The sequence below is a fragment of the Opisthorchis viverrini genome, assembly GCF_000715545.1.
Source record: "Opisthorchis viverrini unplaced genomic scaffold opera_v5_15, whole genome shotgun sequence".
NCBI classification, from domain to species: domain Eukaryota; kingdom Metazoa; phylum Platyhelminthes; class Trematoda; order Opisthorchiida; family Opisthorchiidae; genus Opisthorchis; species Opisthorchis viverrini.
Window position 1 is genome coordinate 3,450,796 of NW_008751671.1, and position 22,896 is coordinate 3,473,691.

Genomic DNA, 22,896 nt, shown 5'->3' on the forward strand with positions numbered 1-22,896 from the left:
GTCCTGATCCGTCTAGTGACTTTGCTGTCGTCAGTGATTTTTTTATCGGAAGACGCCCATACAAGACCAGTTCGGGCAATTTGGTTTATTATGGGTGTGCCTACAGCACCCGAAATCGTTCGCGTTCAGGAACATTTGAACCACGACGTAGAAGTTTTATATACGAATTTCAATTTTACTTCACCTTCACCTGCTTGTGCTTTTCAGCACACAAATTTTTGCTGTATTGGATGGCGCGTTTTTCACCTTGATCCACTGCTCACGCCTGAGCACAACTGAGACAACTTAAAGTAAAACTAGATAGATTGTTAAGCAAACCTCAAAATTTTGCATTGGCAAACCATGTGTTTTGAAATAACATGCTTAGTGACACAGGAAAATCACAGTACTTTCTCAAGCTCCATACCAACCGTAAACCAAGCAAAGTTGCAACTTTTTGACACCACCTTTTGATCATCGTCGGTGGTGTTGCCAACGGAGTTACGACGACGTGATCATCAGATGGTAATTAAGTGACGTGAAAATTACCGCACTCTTAGAATCGACATCCACAAGATTCTGTGTATGTCTGGTGGCCACCTATTAGGGAGAGTTTTGCGTTCCTTACCACGTTCACTAGCAGGAAGCAAGAGGCGGTCAACACATAATTTAGTGGACGGCAGTTGCGAGCGTGTACGAGACCTGTAGTTGCTGTACACGCCACTTCCTTTCACCATAGAACTCGCATTCGTAATCTGTTTGCCAATGGACATTTCAAATTTATCCCCGCAGATCGATTTTCTTGCCGTCCCAGGTACAGCAGCCACCTGGCGATGGTTACCCTTTAGATTCTACTTCCCGATTTTGCACTCCTCGTAACACTGAAGTTTGTTCAGATAGGTAGTCTGCTTGTATGAAAGCTAAGTAATGATGTCAACAGTAGTACCTATTTTCACTGTGTCGGTGAGGATTGTGAGAACTCTGTGGACTTTTGGCCTCCTGTTTTCTCTCCCATGTGATGTTTTATGTCTAAAACACATCATTTTTATTATGAGGATGCACGCTGAACAGAAAGGTTGGTTCGGTAATTAGTCTGATTATTCAAATTCTTGCCATTCTTCCTGGTGTCGTATGGTTCCAACGAATTTGTGACAAGGTAACTAGAAAACACGTATTTGGTTGTGCAACAGGGACTTCGTCCGTGGTAAATAGCCATCATCATCAACTGCAGTGGCCCGGTACGCATGCCGAAATATCGTCTACCGAAACGAATATTGTTCTCCGAACCCCTTCAGAACTGTTTAACCTGCGAAATGGACAAATATGACTTGGCAGAAGGGTATGAAGCAGTTTAGGTGTTGTTGATACAGTCGGCCTTCCAGAATATGGTCCCCATGATTTCTAAGCCCTTTGCTTGGCTGAAGACATTGCGAAAAAGGCTGGATAAGCGATGTCAGTAGCGTTCGTTTTGTCAGTTTCCGGATCGATTGATTACAGGTGCAGCTATGTCTGAATGCTTGCGATAGAGCGGTACCAGGACCCTCCCTTATCCACTATTTCCTCTTTTGTTATCGTAAGAGTTTTAATATAACTAAATAAAGTTTTATTTTTATGGCAGTGCAGCGTCAGCCCCAGCACTGTTGTTGCAATCTCTGATAATGTTGAATAACCTTTCTAACATCCGCTTCTTCAGCTCTGTCATCTGGAGTTAACATTCACGTTTTAACATTCACAAGCTTTCTTTACAGTTTTTGCTTTTACTATTTTTTCCCTCTTCGTAGAACTCACCTTGAAGGGCCCATCACCATCCTGGCACGTTTAACTGTGCTTTTGGTATTTTAGTTTATGTGTTCCTAGCCAATGGAGACAAGGGAATTTGTGTGTCAGCACTTTTGCCAGAGATAATTTGTTTACCCGCATCTGAATCCAACTGCGTACTGCTAAGGTATAATCACCAACCCGTCGCTACGCTCGATTACGCTCCCTAACAGTGAACTGATGATACCACCTCTACTGGTGATGAAACGTTTGCAATCAAATTACCCAGCTCAGCGAACAAACTGACGACCAAGGTGATACATTGTCAGCAAAACGTTGACAATTCCATAATCCCAGGTCTATCCCGAAAACTTGAAGTAATTTCGCTTTGCATACCATGAACTGAACAGGGTACCTGACATAGAATCTAATGAGGATTTGGAACGGCAACCAAATTCACAAACGCTTCTCTATCTTTGACAACCTCATTTGAATGAATTCTGTGACTAGGTATTTACAGAGAGCTGAATATGGAATATGGTCTGTGTGGGAACTCTAGCTTCACCCCGGTAATAGGCTCGTCAGAGTGGTTATCGATAAAATAAACAAATAACAGTTGAACTAGTCAACAGCTGCCAAGTAATCCTGGCTTAGCGAGTTTTTCACAATTTTGAAGTATTTTGAAATTTGCAAATCGCCTAACGAGTTTTTTTTAGCAGAAACTATGTTAGCGAATATACACTCATTTGCAAACTAATTTGGTTTTTTCGAGAGCTGTAACCCAGCTGAATCTCTCGTTTGTGATGTTATTAGGCAACTGAATGTGCTGCACCAGGCCGCCTCATGTTTCAGTCGTTACGATATTCGAGATATCGCGATACATGTATATATTTGTAGTGTACTACTCATAAGGCTACTGAAAATCCGTCGACAGCCCACGACCGGTTTCGCCCTTTTTGGGGCTCATCAGGTAGGCGCAGTCCCCGGGTTTCCGTCAACCGTATGTTATAATGGAAACCAAATCGCACGAAATTAGCGAATATACACTCATTTGCAAACTAATTTGGTTTTTTTCGTGAGACTCACCTGGAACCCAGCTGAATCTCTCGTTGGTGATTTTTTGCGCCTACCTGATGAGCCCCAAAACGGGCAAAACCGGTTGTGGGTTGTCGACGCATTTTCAGCAACCTTAATGAGTAGAAACTATGTTACTTTCGATACCAAGGTTTATGATTACAAAGGGTTGACAAATTACGGTGCCTGATCCAGAAGACTGTCACTGTGCTGTCCCATGGTTAATGGCTTTTCCGGATGTTTTGTGCTATGCACGGAGTTGTGTGAGCTGGCGTTGTACACTCCCTGTTGTGTGGACTGCCAGGACACTTCTTAAATTCCAGACAGCAAAATTCTTACTTTGCCACATCAGCTGACTTTGAAATAAGCAACTGAAGGGGCTAGAGACTGTGCACAGCATCGCCAAGTTAGCTGGTACAACAAAGTCATTGTCAAGCAATGTTACAGATCGAACAAGTTCTGAGAGAGAAGTTATTCCACGTCGAAACCACCTAAATAAATCCGCTGGTTGGCTACATGGACGCTGGACACAGTACACACTCTAATTCGGTTTTCGCGCCACATTACAAAAGGACAATACAGCACATATAAGTCCAATCTAAGCTGATGACCGACTTCACTGAATTTATATAGGTTTAAATCGGACAACAGGGATATCACTAAAAGTATGGGCCAGAGAAAGGAAACAAGGAGCAAGAATAACTAAACTTCAAATGAGTCCAGCAGTCAATCTTCAGATTTAGACTAGATCGTCGGTAAATCCTGACGACGCGCATAGTCTGAAAAACAGGTTCGATTTGATTGCGGAATGATAGCACGCCTAAAATGTAACTAGTCACAAGTTGCCCTTGCCTCAACACGTCGGAAAGAATCAGACCATCCGTCAGGTGGTTTAGCCGTAGCAGCCACACGAAATCAAGACATAACCTGATAGCATTACCTTGGTGCCAGGAAGTGTGATCGTTTCATAAGCCAAAAATGCAAGCAAGCAGAATGATACGGAACATCGAAACCACGTGCCGATGCTAGTAAATCGTTTGGACTTTTTCTATGATTTCAGCTGTGACTATTTTCAAAAACCTTGCCTCTGGCCTTTCAGAGATTACTGCTCCCGGAATATCTCGGGCCTCGTGGTTAGCCCGCTGCTTAGAAACGGTAAGGTCTTGCACCTTTCCTATATATGGTAACTTGTTTCCCCTCTTACCAACCACCTATTAAGTATAGTTTCGTCTTTTGTTTCCTTTCCAATGACACAAAGTCTCAAGGATGCCAGAATAAGTTCACTGTCCAAGGACGAAGGACGCCTCGGATCGGCCTCTTCCATAATGTGGGGGAAAATTCCTGTATTACATTTTGCAAATAACTACGCTTCATATACATATTCGGAAGGAAAACGTAGTGAACGACTACAGCACTGGCCTCGATGGCATTTTCTCGGGTCTAAATGTAGCCTATCAGGTTCCGAAAATTCTGCATTTTTACGATAAAAGCTGCTGAGAAGGTTTCTGCTACCTCGGAAGCACACGCAACAAAGACGTTATAATCATGGATAAACTAAATACTGGGACTACTGGAACAAGCGTGGCAGTCATATAAATACGCTAGGAACAGTGACAATCTGCGCTGGAACACAGTTTACAGATCTATCGTATTGCCTTCACTACTGTATGGCAGTTAGTTTACGGACACTTCACAAGCAACTCAATGGAATTCTTGACATGTTACTTTTACAACGCCTGAGCAAGATACTTTGGACTCGGTGCTTAGATCCCCAGCCTGAGGACTGAATTTTTTGGCGAACCAAATAGGCGGAACTTAGGGTGCAGTTCTGATAATGCACATACATTTGCCCATACGCACAAATTTAAGTCTATAGTCTATAGTTCCAGGTGGAAGTCATATGAGTAAACATGGCTTGGCCAAATTGACTCCGGACCCAACATGAGGACCGAAAAAATCTTTGGGTTCTTTCACGAAGGAGACAGCATGCCAAGGTGCTTCTTTTGGAGTACGCGCATTTTGTCATGAAAAATCCACTCAACTTTTTAATCTTGCAATTTGTCGAATAATGGCTAAAGATAGTCACTCCACCTCCCTAGCTGAGTGGTCGAGTACCCCGGAGCCCCTAATATAAAGGCCCATAAATAACTGATTACAAGTAGGACAAAGTTAGGTAATTTTTTATTGCACTAAAATGATTTTTGATCAAATTCCCCCCCAAAAGTGATAAAAGAAACTATCATGAAGGTCACACTCCTGAGAGCAACCACTGGGTGCCTGAAATCTACCGAAACTCTCAGCTCCGCTAGATGTTGACCAGACAGATAACACCCCCTAAATATGCAGCGCGTCACAGCCCTGTATCGAACCCGGATAGTGCGAGTCAGCGTTGATCAAGGTCAGACAACGCCCCCGCAATATGCATCTCGTCACAGCCTCGCACCAAAGCCAGATCGTGAGCGTCAGCATTAGACCAAGTTCAGACAGTGTCCGATAGATAGCTTGAGACCGTTGTACTTTCGCACTCGCATGCACTAACGCTCTCGTGCTCACTTGTTCGGAATATAACTGTTGTGTTCCCTTCTGTGAGTCTTTTTCTCCGGCATTAGGCACTGGAGCCGAACAGTAGCAGATACCACAGATTGGCGAATCAGCAGATATAAGAGGAATGAACTAACAACTGGTGCCTCTAGAGTAGGACATTGGAGTGAGAACACCTAGGAAACAATCATAAATGATCTTGAGAGTAAAGCAGATCACTCCAGATGGGAACAAACGTTATTTAAACTTTTTCATTGTAAGTTAAAAAACGCTATGGCACTTAATGCAACGTAGATTTTATAATCTAAAGCCTTCTAGTGCTATCAACACCATCCCGTCCACTGAATGTTAAGAATCAACCTCGATTACAAAAATGTCGGAGCTGGATAGAGGTTCTGTTTCGGGGCCTGCTTGCTTTCAATTCGAATTAGAATGAAACCAGCTTTTTACATTTATAGCGGTAAGTTTTTCAGCTCTCGAGAGGCATCTTTAGTTGCTACTCATCGGAAGATCTCACAAATAAATACAAACAGATGTGGGGAATGAGGTTTTTTCCACATTCTGGATTTAAATACAAAAAGGTCCTACATGCAACGGATATGCACATGTTGAACTAACTAGATAAGTCTCGCAATCGGATTCATTTGGAATCTGTTCATTTACTGCTTATCCGCTTCCGATCCAGCACATCAAAAAGCGTGTTGGTCTGCAAAGTCTTGGATGTAATTTATACGTACATGAGAAAAAGAGCCAACGGATTCCACGATTCTACTACTCAATCGAAATTTCTTCTACATACAGTTTTCATGTGTTTGGCTCATCAACCACCAAATGTAGTCAAGGAAAGATTTTGTGATGTTGCTTATCACAGGAATCTACAAACTTCCTTGGCAAAGTGTATTTGACTGAGTCACTTGTCTTTTTAGAGAGTACTGAGTACTGAGCAATTAGATGGGTTAAGTGCTGAGTTCCGCCTATTCCGTAATCACTCAATGTCAAGAGAGAAAATATATGAATTACATTCACGTGTCTCTTAACAAACGAAACACACCTAATCTGCCATAAACTTAAATTCACCTACTAAAATGGCATTAATTGAGCACAAACGTTTCTTAAGGTACTCTAGGTAATAGATTTACCGTGCTGAAAAACGACGGTTTATGGACAAGAACTTCAACTGAGTGCAAACCACGCGAGACCGAATGTCGTGCCTTGTTACTAGCTACAAAATCCAGTACTCTAAACCGACTATCAAGCTATAGACATTGTCAACTACAGTTGCGGTTTCCAGGATGGCTCTTCCGTCTAACTAATGTCAGCAGGGACTCCACCCGAAAGGCGTTGACCATCACGTTATCGATCGAAATAGCCTGGGTATTTACTGGATCGTCATTAAGGGGATTTCACACAACACTGTTGAGCAAGCAGGTTCGGCTGGGATCATTCATCATCGGATGATTAGCTAGCCAGCAAACGTACTTGTGACGATCCAACAGGAGTTCGGAGACCACTGGATTACACCATTGCTGACCTTTAATTCGTTCACATCGTCAAATTATTGACGCCTCAGTAAAAAGAGTTGTAGAAATAGGATCGATTGTGCAACAGCTTCCCACCATTGATAAATATGGATGCGGGACTTAGGTAATTTGTTCCACACTTCTTTGCACTACCACGTTTCTCTGATTAATCTGATTTCACTAGTTCACGTGACAAAACCATGTGATGTACGTAGTTTTTCATCTGGTACACCAACTGGTTGTCCATAACACAATCTCACATATGTATATTTCTAAACATATGTAAACTCCAGACGCATCATAAGAACTTGACCTGTTGTTCGTTTTCTCAAAAGGATGCGACAGTGCATAGGATGCATTCACTAATCAACTAAAGACTGTCAACTTCCACACAGTGGCTTATTTTGTTTCATTTTCTGGCTCCCTGTAGTCCATGTAATCCTAAACTCTTCAGTGCGCAAAATCCTAGAATAATGTGGCCGCTAAGCTAATCCACTAGAACGCCAAACAAACACAATTTGTAGACGTACAGCGCATCTGCACCCAAATCTTTCATCCACCAGTGTAAATAGATAGCCCTATCGAGCATTTGTAGAGCTAATTCCATATTATCTCATCACTAGCTTCCGAACCTCCGTGTATTGTATGCTGTGTTGAAGAAAGTTGGAATCAATGGACAACGGAGGACGGCCTCAGGAGACGATGGCCCACGGCAGACGAGTCACTGGTGGCAGAGAAGAGAGGCCACCGCGTTGCAGAATCCCCATGTCACAACATCCATGTCCGGATTACAGTGATATTGGCAGCGTGCTAAAGGAGGTGCTACGAGCAGACGAAAATAGACAGGTAGCAAACAACAAGCAAATGAGATCAATGAGCTTGAGGCACTAAACCAGCCCACTCAGGCATATAACGAAGTGATCGAGACACTCCCGTGCAAAGTCAATGCAGCCACGAAGAATAAGCACTCGATTGAGACTTCCAGTTCATCAAATTCCGAAATAAATTTCAGGGAGACGTTGAGTATTCAGGTTGTCTCCGTCCAGTCTATGGAATATTTAGGTAATTTACCATCACAAAATCACCAGCTGGAACCACTTATTTGTACCAAGGAGTTTTGCCGAATAAAAGGTTGTATTGTTCATGTTCATTACCCAATATGATTTTTTTTAATTTAAGGACCATATTTTCAAAAGGTTTGAATCTGATTTCTTCAATTTTTTCCTGAATAAACGGACTGAAACTTTCCTAAATAGAGAGAATGTTCAATCGGGAAGTAAACGCATTTTTTTCTCGTAAGACGGAATATTAAATTACCACTCATTCATTCACTGTGCTAATGGGCTTGTCATTCCTGATCACCCGTTACGCCATCTCCATCTATAATATGGGATAAACTTGCACCTGTATCAGAAAACCTCCGTATCGCATATATGTATTTGAATGAGGGTGTTGGTTACGTACACTATTTTTACTGCAATATGTTATTAGGAGAGAGCCTGTTCTGATGTGGTCGTTGCAAATTTGCCTGCTTTCAGCTGTTAAACCCCCACATTGAACGTGCGACTGCTCATATTCCCTCTGAAACAATACGCACACTCAGGTACACACGTATGTCACAGTGTCACAGGTTTTTGTCCCATATTACTCTAAACTTCGCACATGTGAGCGTTGCGGTAAAGGACTTTGTTGGATTAGGTAAACCGGATGGCGATCTGGGTCGTTTGTGCTTGAAATTGATGGGGTGGAATACAATCATGTCATACAGCGTGGTGATAGTCTGTCCAGATAAAGCGATTCAGCTGCCCATCAAAGTTGTACTTTATGGAACAGTGAAACGAAACAGAGAAGGCTTTTTAGAGTGCAACTTCAGTTGCTAGAGTTAAAATCCAAAGAACTAACACTGCCAGCTTTGCGCCCATAGGCAGTAGATTCATAGACCACAAGAGCAGTTTGCCATGTTTACTAAATGGCATTCCCTATTTCGACTTTGAACGGGATTAGCTGTCTCCCATTGACTCAGTTGGTTTGGAAGCCTAGTCACCTTTACCATGTAAACTGACTGACTTGTAACGAAAATTCATCACAAAGTAGCACGACTTGGTGGACAGAAAGTTATTTGCTTTCCTTGATAAACTGAATATAAGTTAATGATCATTTTATGGCACGGTATCCTCAGGACATATCGTCACGGACCACGATTATCCAACAAACTGCATTTTCGAAACAAGCTTGTCCTATCCTTCAAAATCAACCCGCATTTCACCATGAACAAAGAATCACCCAAGACTATCGCTTCTCAGTTGGAAACTGACGTGTCACGAAATGTGGACACTAAGGTAAGATGAAAATAAGGCTGAGACAACCGAAAAAAATAAGAATACCTCTGAAAGAGTGGACCGATCAACTGTTTTTCGTGCTTTTCCAGCAAAGTTTCCTGGTAGATTATTTATGACACCTGAGTTTTCGCAATATTCGTCATTCATTCAGGATGCAGCGCTGACAGGCATAATCTATTCGGTAAATCAGTGGCCACGGTACCTCTGGAATTTGTAAAAGGGCCAAATCATAACTGAGCTTTTTGGAGGAGACCAAAATAGTCACACCACATATGCGAGTTTGTGAAATGACACAACGTGAATCAAAGTCAGCAGGCTTTTAGACGCAGACAGAATGAAGTTTGGCGAATGCTGTGCTCGTAAGGATAAAAACCACTCAGAAACAAAGACCAAATTTTTCGTTCCAAAATGATGCTGACTGTGCCCATATAAAAACGTATATCCAGAGTAAAGTGTACGCATGTTCAGAATTATTGTACACCTCACATGCTGATTCTTGCCAGTAGGATCATTATCCACAAGACCAGATTGCTTACCTTCAAATAGACACATGGAATTGTGGCACAGCAAAAACCATTGATTTGTCCTCACAAACTCCACACCCAAATTCTGCAATATTTCCAGCGTAATAAAAAATGCTATCTCTGTCAACCTACTTTTGTATTCTGAATCCTTTCGCTGTTTTCTTAGGCGGAAATTTAAACCCAGTGATACGTTTGCTTACTGGCAAAATCCCTAACCACAATCCATATCGCTACTTTCTTTCTAAAAATGGAGTCCGAACCTGCGGCTGGTCACCAGTGTCTTCCTGTATTTTATTCGTTGATAACTGTGCCCCGCAATATTAGCGTTTTTTAACACAAATCATACTGACCAAGATAGAGTATATATATATATATATAGCTTTCACAGCAAATGTGCCAGTGTCGTTCAGCATTTGCATTCCGAATCATTGTGACCATACCCCCAAAACCCTGCTTTGCTTCAGATAAATTATTATTGTTTTCAATCAGCTCATCCGTTATGCTCAGATTTCCTGATTGTTGCCACGGTTATCCGTTCGGGTACTATTTCGCTCTCGCGTTTCTCATCTCATCCCGATGTACTTTTTGGCGACGGTCCTCCGTCACATGAGAAGTTACAAATCGATTTTTCTGCTAATATCCACGTGCTGTTGCATTTCAAATGCTCCTTTTCAAATTACTGGCCATCCGACTAATGAATTATCACTTGGTTGAAAATTTTACTGGATTAACCGTCCTTCAGAAACCGGCAAGCGTAAATTTCCCTGTGTTCCCGGTACTAAGTTTTTAAACATCCATTGATAAAAACATTCACACATTCAAGCTTCACCAAACTCAATGAGATTGGATTCTACCGTCGTTCTTAACTTTGTTTGCTTTGTGTCTTGTGAAACACGGAAAAATCGCTTTTGAAAACTGAAGATTTTGACGCTTCTTCACAGGAATGTTGTCGACATGAAGCCCATCTTATCTTGAACAAGACAATCTCTCTTACTGTTGATCTGCAAGAAGTATTAATCCCGGAGATGTCAAACGAGTAAGGCCGAGCTGGGTAAATGGAGGCCAAAGTCGGTTGCCTGGCATATTATCCACGCTGCACCTAAGCTGCGCTTTACATTCGGGACAATTGTGTGTATGGTTCTAACTCAACTGAGCCGTGTTCAGTCGAATCACAAAACATGTAACCAACAAATCTACTTTATCACGTGGAGGACATCAGAGGCCTTAAAGCGCCTGGTGATTGAATATGAATGTATATCACGAAAAAATGTCGAAAGATTGGTGGATCTGGTGTGTCGATTCTCGTTCATTCATCTGCTAAGAAAACGCTGGGGAGCCTTATGAGTAATGAACATTCCAGTCATGTTCAATTAATCATGCCATTGGCGGTTTTTTATTTACCATAAAGAGAAGTATGTACAGTAGATATTTCTACTGAAAACGAGAGTCATCAACGTTTCTAATCATAATCGGAAGTCCCTTTCAAAGCAAGTTAACTTTTATTTACTTCCCACAAATTATGGTTCTTCTTCTCCAGGTTGACCTCCTCTTCTGGTCATTAATCGTATAGTAAGTGTGCCTTTCATCGGACTTCGTCATTCTAATAAAACTTACAGTTTTGAACAAACGTTTCCTCTACTTTTACAGGGAACTTTTTTTCGCAATTACGAATGCATTTCCCTGTACAAAGAACGTTGGTGCTTCATCTGTTCGTTTGGTTGGCTTATTTTTTCATTTATTACATCCTGCAATGGCCTCTCCGATTGGTTTATCCATTAACACCCTGGAGAAAGTCCTCTGCTCTCGGGTACTACTTGTCAGGAGTGTGAACCTCTGACAATCAGATCGAAACACTTGTCGAGAGACTTTCTTTCTACGTAGAACTGATGCACAGAAGTCTGTTCAATCGCCCGGTTTCAAGACCGCAGGCCGAACTGTTCTAGACAGTTGGTGTATTCAAATCTAAACCCAATAATAAATAAATTTGCCTTGGAAATACCTTTATAACTCACGTTTCAGTATTAAACCCAGGAAAGATTGTTGGTCCAATAATGGAAATTCCACAGAAATCATATAATGTTGAGATACCGCTCCATTAGCCACTTCAGCCGGTAAAGTGGAAACGTAAAAAGTCCTTACATTAATGACTATTACCGTCCGCCCGGTCGACTGCGTGTTTTCTTCAGACGTATGCTGGCCAGTTTTGAGAAAATTGTGCGGGATTTGAAACAACAAACGACCGCCTGCGCACTGCCTAGTTGAGCATTATCTGAGGACTCCAAAACAACCTACCCATCAGGTGTCTGTGTAAGGACATTCCAACAGGTAGATCTCGTTTCTTTGGCAAAAGTTCATTTCTGTTAGCTCCATTAGTGAGCGTTGATGTGAAAACGGGCGATTTTATCGATATGTATTTGTCGAATGTCTGTGCATTTGATTCTGTCGTAGTGTGAATTAGGAATGCCATTTAGATTCTCTTCACTCATTCTTTTCACTCGTCCAGACTGTTGTTTTGGTGGCCAAAAGAAAGTGCGTCAGAGTTCTTCTTTTCTGTTCTTTGGTTGGTGTCAAATGTACGGAATTCTGACCTGATACATTTGTTACTTCAGATTCGGGGCGTGCGAGTTTAACACAGGCAGTGAATAATTCCCTTATGCATAGCTTTGCCGTTTTAGTTATAACACTCTGCTGTTTCTTGGTTTTTGATGTCAGATTTCTCACCTCTTAAATGGTATGATTCATGGTGTATCAGAAGGGTTCTGAAAATTTAACCGTCCATACAAATACACTTTTTAGAGGTCCATGTGCGACAACCTGGGCTCAAAAACTCCCGGTTTTTTTCTATTCAGTTTACGAGTATTCCTAGATTGATGATGCCTTAGGTGGCGACTGTTTGTAGCTGAATAACAGAACACTGGCGATCCTTATTCCATTTCATTAGGCCTACGTTCATGGGGCAGTCTTTTGCCTACGTGACTACGAAATTGGATTCTAGCGAATTAGCTACTGTGCATCTCATTACTTGCCCAATGTGGTGATGCAACAAAGCATTTTCAATAAGTACCAAGTATAGTACATCATTCTTAACGAACTTCTCCATCGTCAGATAAGGGGGGATTTCAGGCTGGCAAACTGAATTGACGTAAAAGGGTTAACAACCACTTATCTAGCGTCTGTATGGATATAACAATTCCGGTGGTGCACGCATCTACGCCACACCCTAAAAACTTCACACTGGCTGTTCAGCACTGGTATGCACACGTAAGATTTTATGGCGCCCGTACATCGATTTGAAACTATATATTCTCGAGTGCTTCACGAAATAAATACAGCTATCTTGTTGAGTTAGGAAACGTGTACTTTCAAAAGTACAATTTCAAAAGTAACCCTAGTGGTAATCGTTCGAAACCTGGCTACTGCAGATTTCCTGGTCGTAGGTGAACTTTCGTGAGCGTATTTCTGTACAGGATATAAGCGTTTCCCTGTAGAAATTTGCTAAGTATTCTGATCGTTAACAACTATATACTCTGATCTAAAGTTAAAACTGAAATCATCTGCAGGGAAAATGACCCAAAAAACGGCCCCATCGTCAGTAAAATATACAATGGGAAGTTGCACGGATTCGACCTATGGTGAACAACGGCAGAAAATCCAACACTACTTGGCTCCATTTTTCTGGGCTCATAATAACTCAGTGGTTAAGGTTTGAAGTTAGTGACCATAAGATACGTGGTTCGATCCCAAACCCGGTAGCTTGACTGCCATGACTGGGATTGGTCAACTTGACATTATCTTAACCCTTGTGTTTCCTTCTGGTGACATGGCAACTATGAAGTGAGTGGCACAGCTGAACGATTACTTCATCATTTATTTATTCTACTATTATCAGCTGATTAAGCGGTGAAGCTTGCTACCGTGTCGGCAGCCTAGACTGATGTTACCCTAGGATTATACGCCTTAGCACGTCCATTCGATCCAGAAATATGGCTTTCAAAAAAGCAACACAACAGTACCCAGGTGCAAACCGACTCGTGGATTGCAGCAAAAAAATTATATACTTTCTTGAAGGATATAGGGGTAATGGCGTGTAAATCTTCATTCGTCGACATAAAGAGATTTCTGTCGATCTAGCGGTTTGTTTAACACTAACCCGATCGCATTAGTCATCATCAAGATTTTCGCTGAAAAATTTTGCACATTAAACATGGTTCTTTATGGATGATAGGATTGATAGTTTAAATATTGATTTGATGCGGTGCACACGAAACATTCTGAACATTGTTAGTCCTGGCGATGTTTTAGTAATACTCGTTACAACACCAACGAACACAACTGAACAAGTACAGTGATAAGGTCACCGAATACCTGTATGTCTAGTTGGCTGGAGCTGTACAAGAGTTCATCCCAACACATGTTACGATTGTTACATTCAAAATCTTTTCAGAGAGCCTTGGTAAACAATCGGTGGGCATTGAGTAAAACTAAGCAGGCAATGACGCGACAAGTCATTCAAAATACTCCATATGTTTTGTTTCGTTCGACCTTAGGTTAAAAGATGAACGGCTAGCACGTTTGTGGAATTAGCATTACACTGTTCCAACCATTCTTTGTTACAGTCTCGGCTCCACAGATCTCCTCGTTTTGTCAATAAGAGTTGGGGCTCGTTGGGCAGAATTTCTTCATGTGTGAAGTACTATTCTTGTGCTCACTTGTACTTACTCTAAACTCTGTTTTATTAATATACAGGCTTCTGTGATCAAGTTTATGATATGATAAATAAATTATGCCACAAATCACACGTAGTGACAAATAAATGTGAATACTGTTCGCTGAAGCTGAAGATTACTTGCCCAAAACACTTTTGTCAAATGGCCAAGTAACAATGTGTCCTCGTAAAACAGATAAGCTGGAAAGTAAAAAAAATCCGCGATTCAATGTCAAACGGAAGTGCCGTAGACAGCCGTCAAGTCTTACAAAGACGCTAGATAAAGCTGGCGGGATTTGTGGTGCTGTTTACTCGAATTTACCACTGGTGCATATGCTCAAGTATTCAACTACTAGCTGGCAAGTTGCGGGTTCCAAACTCCCTGAAGTTTGTTGAAAAGAGCACTACTGGTGACTTTTTGCAAGATTGAAGCAGCTTTACACCCGCTGTCGCTTGTTCAGCTTAGATTGGCTTTAGATGCAGGATTAAATCTCCATGTGTCGGTTTTTGCAATGTGAATATGTCCTGCATTGCGAAACCGTAGGCAAAGAGATGTGTTTGGCAAGATAACGAGCAACTATTTTAGTTGAATTGTACAGAAGCACAGACACCAATTACCATGCAATTTCCAGGTCATTTTGTGGGGCTTACAAAGCTGTTTGACATTCGCGCTTTCTTACTGACTACGCGTTGCTCAACCACTGTCGTTAGTTTCGTTTCACATTATTGGAAGCCCTTAGTCCTCCTTAAGTACCTACAAGTGATAGCCATACTGGAACACGCCAACACTTTCTTAAACTGACTGGTGCCTGTCCAAGATCATCTCCTCCACGCAGCGCTGAATGCGAGAAAATATGCCGTGCGCACCCTTCACAAACGTCTTGAAAATGTTTAGGCCTGCTAGGAATTTTGGAGCTGTAAATTTTCACAGGTTCATCAATATTTTTCTGGGGCTGTGTCACTGTTGAAATTTGCAAGACTAATAACTGCCAGCTTTGTAAACCGGTCCTTTGACTTTTCGACCAATATATATTCTGCTCCGTCAGCAATGTGTCCACTGTTTGCGAATGCTTTCATCTGTTGACAAAAAAGTCATACTTAGTTTCTTTCATTTCACTGAGGAGTTTAACTTTGGCCGTGTATGTGAATTCCTTCATTTTAGCTCCGTTTGATGATGGTGAGTTAACTGACCGTGGAGTGAACTTTCGTATCTAAAACGCCAGGCCCGAATGCCATGACACTTACCGGTTGTGTTCTTTGGTTTAGATCACTGGCCTAGATTTTCTTAAGTGGCAAAATTCTGAGAACATTTTATAGACTCATGGTTTCACTGCCCAACAGTAGATTTTGTTTAAGTGACGAACGAACTGCAGTTCACTTGTTTATCGCTGGCCGATTAAATACGGTAATTAGCACGTACCTCTTTACCAAGATATCTGTTAGCGCTTCACTGATACGTTGAGTTCAGCGTACCTAGCAACAGCTCGTGTTGTGAAAGCAATAGGCCCATTTTGTCCTAGCTCATATGTCACAGCGGAGCAGCTTAACTTCTTCTGGCCACTCAGTGCATTGCCGACATGTTAACAGCCGCATGCTTTGTCCTAAAAGACTCCACGGACTCGGAATGTGTTTTGGTGTCGTCCTGACGGAGCATATTATATGGAATTAATATCTTCATGAGGTAAATTACTCACAAGTTTTCTGAAAACTCTGACATCCAACGACAGGTTTCACCCTCCTTAGCACTCACCAGGTAAGCGTAGTCCTTGACTTGCCGTCAATCTTATGTTTTGCATGGACCGAAATTGGACTGATTTTGACCATACACTCTCTTGCAAATCACTCTGATTTTTACGAAAGACTCATTTGAACTTCCCTTTTCATGATATTCTTCAACTGAATGTGCTGCACAAAGTCCGCATCGTGTTTCAGTTGGGATCAAGTGGAACATAAGATTGACGGAAACTCCGGGACTGCGCCTACCTGATGATCCCCAAGAAGGGCGAAACCGGTCGTGGGCTGTCGAATAGTTTTCTGCAACCCTGCGGGGAGTTTTCTTTCTGAAAATATACTGCGACATCTCAAAAATCTTACCAACTAAAATATAAGGTGGCCTTTGTGCAGCACATTCAGCTGAAGAACATAAACCAAAGATTTAGTTGAGTCTCCTGTGAAAACCAAATTGATTTACATCAGTACCTATACTTCTGCGTTTTGTCACCATATGAGAAGACACCTCCAGTGCGAACATGTGTTGATGATGCCCACTGATAATATCTCCTTTTGTGACAAAAAGCTTGCAATTAAACTAGGCTGGGCCAACAGATCAAAAGCGACGTGATCGACAACCAGTTAGCATGTACTCTTTTTTTACTTTGCTGGTAGACTTGAACAAATATATGGGAGGCAAACTGAAATTTCTTTCCTGACTGTCTTGTTGGATGACTGCGTATTGTCACACACCCAAACATTGCAACCATGACACAGCATCAACCAATGGTCTCGCATCGTCTGGAACATAATGTCTTGACATTTCATACAGCCGACTTATATCGGATAAGCTGATGCACGGGAGGAGTTGACTAAACGCGATAAAATCGATGTCAAGTATGAGTCATCTAGCTGCCTGCGGGCTCGAGCAACTTCTACGGCTAAACAAAACAGACACGCTGATATCCACACTTGTCTAAAAGCAGCTCTTCACTCAAGGTCGTCCAGAGGAGACAGACTGGCTCGATTGTAGTCGCGGGTTGAGCAGTCACTTTTCTGTAGTGAATAGGTAGAAAACTGGAAAAAGCATGTGGTGACAGCTCGTGACCACCTTCGCGGAGATAGCTGGAGGGTGTAAGAATCTAGAAGTAATTAGATCATGAATGTGACTATGGATTGCAGTCCACTGCTATCTTGGTCCAACTACAGTCAGCCTTCACGTAAAAAGATTATATCTACTTCCCTGTGAGCAAGGGTGACTACTCTATAAAACGAACGTATGTGGTAGAACATCAGCATACAATGCTGTGAGGAAATTCCCTGAAGCACTAAATTTTATATTTTGCCCATAGTTGGCAACAAACTACTTGCTTCTCTAGGTACTATCTCGGTGACATTTTTGCCGAACGATAACAGGAAACAGCTGCGTGTGAATTTCACCCCGATTGACAAGATTGCTTATTTTCACCGTTTCGTCAGAATTTCGACTGCTATTGACTCCATAGCACAGTACGAGTCGAATAATTGTAACACGTTTGCAATGAATTGGTATGTAATTGGTATGTACTTGATAATCAGAGTGATTACGGTAGCAGATACGCCTTATCAAAGGTGATCAGGAGACACACTAAGCTGTCTCACCACAGCAACGGTTGTTTTGCGCTCCAAGCATCAGCTGATCCAAGTGTTACTGCGAACAGCTGGTGACTAGCTGAACGAAACGAAACCGGTGGAGCCTTCCTGCCTATGGCCTCTGTGGTTCAGTTTGCACGTAGTTGTACAGTCCTCAGGATACGGTGCAAAACCGACGTCAGCAGAAAAAGTGCTGTTGTTTCAAAGCCAGATGAGCCTTTACGCATCAGTATGTGTTGGGCAAGGCTAGCATAAGATGCCGGGTCAGTACAACTGACGGTATCTTACCCCTACCTTATGCCTAGACGCATGTATCTCAATGCCATCCGAATCACCCTGTGGTTGAACGTCCTTTCCAATGTCACGCAGCTCTTTCTGCACTCAGTATTCACTCTATATTCTGCTCAGATAGATTATTCATTCCTAACGGTCGATGGGGATGCTGCTGTTGTATTGCAAGGAGCACTGAGTCTGTCCTCAATAACATGCAAGAATCGGCCAGTATCCAATGCACAGGTATCCTACGGCAACCAAGTGAAACCTGATTCCTCATGCTTATATAAATAACCGGAGCATCAAGAAACGAAGCACTAAGTTGGATACTCAGCTTCCTATCGAGTGTAACAGTGTGATTCTAAATTGAGGTTAAAGTGTATTCGACAAGCTGCGATCGAGAATCCACCACCCCGTTGCCTTGTTTCATCCAACGTTGCTTTCTTGTCCTTGAACAGTGTGGTTCCTTTACATATCGTCCTCAGGAACCCTCCAGCGACAGGAAATTACTCAGAGATCTGACAAAGAATATTTGGGAGGTTATCTGAATTAGGGGTCCCATTTCCGTAGTTAGGCGTTCAAAATATCACCGGACGGACTAAACCAACTCATATGTTTGAACACCCTGTAAAAAAACTGCTTTTATATCTTTTACGACACCAAATTCTGTGAGAGGAAGGTTTTGTTCGGCGTTCAGCTGTTCAGCTGTAGCACCCTTTCGGTGCCCAACTGCCATGCCACCCGAAGGTTGCATGAGGGCTGGGATACTGCCAGGTTGCCCAAGCCTAGACAGGGGAAGTCGAGAGGCAGAGGGCGGGTTCGAACCACGGACCGTCAGATCAGCGATTTCGCGATCTAACCACTTCGGCCGTCTCGCCCCGGCTCGTTTTGTTCGGCAACGCCCTGTGAAGCAATATTTTCAACTGATACTATTGGTCGTGGTTATGGTATGCAACTAAAAACCAGGAACTTTCTGGAATCCATCTTTTTCACACCAATGGCACCAGAGTCTCGCAACGTAACGCAGACAATAGAATTGACCGACTTTTCTGTTATCTTTTATAACGCATCTCCTTCATTCCCCTGCTAAACGATATAGTGATATTGTGACTTTTCCTTTTCTATGTTTAACAATGGCCAGTTTTGTGGAACGCATACATAGACAAATAACTGACTTTCTAATGCTGCGTCCAAATTTTCGCTGTGGATTGTAAACACATCATTCTACGTTATTCCTTACCACGATCGCCCGCTATATTGTTCGTCACAACTGACGAGTCCTTTCTATTCACATTAATAGTGACACTACTGAGAATAATAACAGCACTAGAAGATAAAGTCTGGCTTCTTTTCAGCACATACCTTCCACGCTACCCGAAGGTGTGAAATTTTTCTGGTTCCCCACGCCTAGACAGGAGCAGTCCTAATGTCAAGGTAAAGTTCGAACCGCGAACCTAGTGGTCAGCAAGTTTGCTCCTTAATCACTAAGCTATCTGAAGCTCAGTCGGGCGCCAATTTGAACCCGGTTATTTTTATTGACAGGAGTGACATTAGCTCAGTACAAGGATACGACATTTTGGGGGGCAATTAGAAGTGCGTGAATTCCTGTCCTTCAGATACACATTCAGGGCTAAAGAAACTTCCCGTTCCAATGAAAAGAACATAACACTGTCAAAACTACCGACTCAGTAAAAGAAATAATCAGTAATGCGATGGGTCGTTTCACTTGGCGCCGATCCATGAAAAAAAGAGTGGAACATTTTTACGTATGTCAGAAATCTATTCCAATAACCCGTGAGGAGGAACTATAGTAGTAAAGTGACCTCACGTCACTGTGCGTAGTTTGAATTTGTTTAGCAGGTTCAACAGTCAGCTGAAACTTCATACGATGGAAATTAATGACAACTTTTTCTCACGAACACCGATATAAAGTTGCCTTTAAAGTCTTTTGAATAGTGTTTTGAAGCATTCCTCTCCAGCGTGCAACAGTGTTCCGGACGTAAAATCCACGTCAGCTTTTACACTTGAAGTAGAGCGTCTGGAAGGCAGAGCACTGTAGCTCTGGGGTGTATAGACGAGTGCTTGTGAGATTATTTTGTGCAGTGACTTAATAACAGCAGGCATTGTTAGTGGATAAAATAGTCCTGCTTTGGTGAGACCTCAAGCTACTAGCGAATGAGACATTCTGACGTCATCCAAGCTAAGCAGTTAAATTCAAGCACTTTCGTATGGATTCACGAGGACTTAACGGTCAAATCCTTATGAAACAATTTTGGAATAGTTACCGAATTCCCGTTTACACAATCTTGCGTTTGTGGTTGATCCCCTGTTCTGGTCAGTCCACACCAAAACGGAATGTTTTTTTGACAGAATTCATGCATCTGTGGCACTATTTGACTGGGGTGTTCAGAAAATCAAGGGTACGATTTGCCGTCACAATCAGAATGGCTAATTGGTTGTCGTTCAAGCCGTCAGGGGAAGTGTTTATGTCGCTAAAAATCGGACACGCTTGCCAATTTATAGTTGAAGACACATGCTATACATGCTCTTTGCGCTTTAAACTTCCTGGTCCCGGGAGTGACAAAAATATACACTTCAGATGAGCGCCAATAAGCTCAAAGTCGGGACTCAATGCTTCCCGGTTCTGCTTGGAATTAGCGGCATAATCAATCCGGGCTGTCCAAAAAACAACGAGGTTAGAAATTTCACATATCTCAATGCCATCTACAAAAGTGTAATCATTTCGCTCCCCTAGTTACTGCTTCTGTAAATCAACAAATTATTTCACAGAGTTATGTAAATGAGATTCAAATTGCTTTTTTCAGTAGCAGCATTTGTTTTGGGGACCTCAAACCAGAAATACGGCTTAAGAAAACTATCGGTCAGGATTTTTGTGGTTTGAAACAACTGTTTTTTAATATCTACTGCCTTCACCTCAGCCATCGGCTTATCTGTTCTACGTACTTCTTCAAGTGCATGACAGGCCTGTTTCAAAAATAATGCAAAAACCGAGTGACGAGATTGGAATCGGTTTCGAAATAGTTGCAAAATTCATAAGATTTTCAAAAGATGGCTGCAGGACCAGCACATCGCTCACGGTATTGAAAGAGATATTTTAATTTAGCTGCGTTTCTAAGTTAGCTCGAACTGTCTAGCTTCAGGTAGACCATGCAGTGATTTCTTGAATAGTACAGTGATAGCTGTAGTTGACCCAGAGCCATGATCCCAGTTATCTCTGCTACCTAGTGCATACCAGCTTGATGATCATTACCTTTGTGTAAAAGTTGTGAAGACAAACCCATCTTAATGGTACTATGAAATACGCTGACCCGTAAACTGAACAGTTAAATTATGAACACCGATGAGCTTCGTTCACTCAGCTATCAGAAAATTACAAAGGCGGAGTAATGTTTAATGGATGAAAGTAGCAAAAAGACGCCGACAAAAAACAACTATCCAGCTCTAGCACCCATTTGGTGCATAGACACCGTACAACTCGGATAAAGCCTAAAAGCTAGCATACTGCCAGAATGGCTCTGGTTAAGCAGGAGCAGTTTGAAAACGAGGGTTGAGTTCGAACTACATGCCTTCCGGCTAGTAGTTTTGCGGCCTAACCGCTGAGCTATCAGAAGAACGTTGGGACTGTTTATTCAACTGCGGGGTCACTTCGCGAAGCTGACTGTTCAGAACTAAGCCACACTATTAAAGCAGTTGCTCAAATGGCAACATTCCGGAAAGGTTGATTTCGTGATTATGAGATTCGGACATGAAAATTTATTATATCCTCAAAAAGCCAACACTTTCAGTTTGAAGAAACAGTGATAGTGTGAAAAAGTCGAAAATGGCGCACCATAAATGCCACTAGTACAATTTGTCTCGTAGTTTATTGATTAGGATCAGATTCAGTGCTGTGGAGCCTAAGCGTGTCAAGTCTTATTGGAATAACCGATATAATAAGAAACGACCCAAACGAGAAGTCAACTATTCGCTATGATTCTTCTCCCACGCTTACACACTCCTACTTAACACTACGACCGCGGACGCCAAATGACATACCTGATATTCATAGACAGAGGGTCAAAATCAGAGGAATGTTGGGGATTTCTTGTTTCGCTAAAATCCGTTAACCTCACACCTCAGCTCGTTGCATCAAGTGTCACAACGGTTATTTTGAGGCTATTTTGCAGCTTGATTTTTTGCCTGTTTGCTGAGCTTGGGAGATGGGTTACGATCGTTTTATCATCAATCCAGGTGACAATCCTGACGATGTCAGGATGCTGACGTGGATGCCTCGGTTATCAAAGTGAAGAGGTCAAGCGATTCCTACTGGCACTCTGAATGTCACTGAACGGATGTACTGAAATTTCGTGAACTAACAGCCTGTACGATTCTCAAATAGGATTCTCAAACTCAACAAATCCTCTGCTAAGATTTGCCTGCTTGCATTCCATCAGAACTGGGTATCCTGATAGACTGATATCCGTAATCTCTGTTTCGAGCGGAGAATGTATTCGCTGAGTCCCTTCGGAAGGATGGTCTTTCAGCTTCTGAGGGACCTCTGATCCGAGGCTCGCCGATTCTTTGCCAGCAACGGTTGGACACATTACATTCCTGACTAAACTGCCTACTGTGTATCACAAATTACAGCCATCCTTGCTGACTGGGAATAAAGGACTTCCGGAAAAATACGTACAAAGCAGACTCACTGCACATAAAGCCAGCTTTTTACCAGACTTGATAAGTCTGGCTTGGAATACAAACCTAAAGGTACCTAACTTTTCCCTATATTGCATGCATATCTTTGTTTCTTTTAAATGTTTTTTTTTGGTGGGCATTGCCGA